Here is a 1,744-nt window from a genome sequence, read left to right as displayed (position 1 = left end):
TACCCCGGAGCTCTTGACTCTAGCTGCATATGTATCAAAAGATGGCCTAGTCGGCCATCACTGGAAAGAGAGGCCCATTGGACATGCAAACTTTATATGTCCCAGTACCGGGGAACGCCAGGGCCAAAAAACTGGGAATGGGTGGATAAGGAAGTGGGGGGGGGAGGGTATGGGGGAATTTTGGGATAGCATTGGAAATGTAATTGAGGAAAATACATAATAAAAAATATATTAAAAAAAAACTTTTAGAGCCATAATCCCAATTAAGACAAATGATATATCTGCTAACTGTACAAGTCTTTGGATGATCAATTATACTTCTCTTTCATCTTTCCCACAGGCAACTCAAATACATTAGTTTGTACTAGTTTCTTCTACAGTTTAAAGTGTATGAATCAACAAACTAGATTTGTTTTTCAACCTGTTTCCTTTACTAAGTAGGACCATATTGAGATTCAGTCAAGTGGTTTGTCTATTATTTACTTTAATTTTTGAAAAATATTATATTTCACATTATGGATACATAAATTTATGAGCTAAGTAAAATTTTCAATGAGAATGTTTAATATTTTAGTATTTTTTAATTAAAAATGTGCTCGCAGACAGGAGCCTAGCTTGGCAGCCTTCCAAGAGTCCCTACAAGCAGCTGAAAGAGTCAGATGCAGATACTAGCACCCAACCAATGGACAAAACCCCCTGTGGTTGAATTGGGGGAAAGCTAAAAAAGCTGAGAAGAAAGGTGACCCTATAGGAATACCAGCAGTCTCAACTAACCTGGACCCCCAAAATCTCTCAGACACTGAGCCACCAACCAGGCAGCATATACCAGCTGATATGAAGCCCCCAACACATATACAGCAGAGAACTGCATGGTCTGGCCTCAGTGAGAGCAGATGCACTCTCTTAGAGACTTGAGGCCCCAGGGAGTGGGGAGGTCTGGTAGAGTAGGGGTAGGGGTAGGGAAATCCTCTTGAAGATGGGGTGTGTGATAGGGGTGGGGAGGAGGTATGGGATGGGGGGGTTATTGGGAGGGGGGTGGACAGACCAGGAGGGGGGTTAAGACTGGACTGTAAAAAAGAATTAAAGAATTTAAAAATTAATTGAAATGTATTTTCATACAATATATTCTGATCCCAGTCTCATTTCCAACAACTACTTTCAGGTCCACCCACACCTCCACCATCCAATCCCATGATGCCTTCTTTCCCTCACATCTTGAAACAGTCATGAGGCACAGAAAGGCACAGAGAACTGCAATAGGCTTTTGAAATCTGAAAGTCCATTCCCCTGTGACATACACCTGAAACAAGGCCACACTTCTGAAAACTGCATTATGCAGAATTTTCACACTTTCAGGGATTCTGTGAAGATTTGAATAAGAATAGCCCTTATACAATTTGCAAATTCATCTGGAATAACAAAAAAACTAGGATAGCAAAAACTATTCTCAACAATAAAAGAACCTCTGGTAGAATCAACATGCCTGACCCCAAGCTGTACTACAGAGCAATTGTGATTTAAAAACTACATGGTACTGGAACAACAACTGTGGAAAGCCGTGCAGCGTGCAGCGAGCAATCGCTGTGGAGAGCCGTGCGCGTGCCATGAGCAATCACCATTATAAGATGGCGCTGGCCTCCGCTGTGACAAACTAGTAAACAAGCCTTGTGCGCAAGTGCGAGAGTGAACTCACTCCTAGTCACTGCCCATTCTCGGGGTGTAATAGTGGTGTGATGAGCGAGCA

Source organism: Mus caroli, chromosome 7 (assembly GCF_900094665.2).
Source record: "Mus caroli chromosome 7, CAROLI_EIJ_v1.1, whole genome shotgun sequence".
Taxonomy (NCBI): Eukaryota; Metazoa; Chordata; class Mammalia; order Rodentia; family Muridae; genus Mus; species Mus caroli.
Note: the sequence above shows the minus strand (reverse complement) of the source record.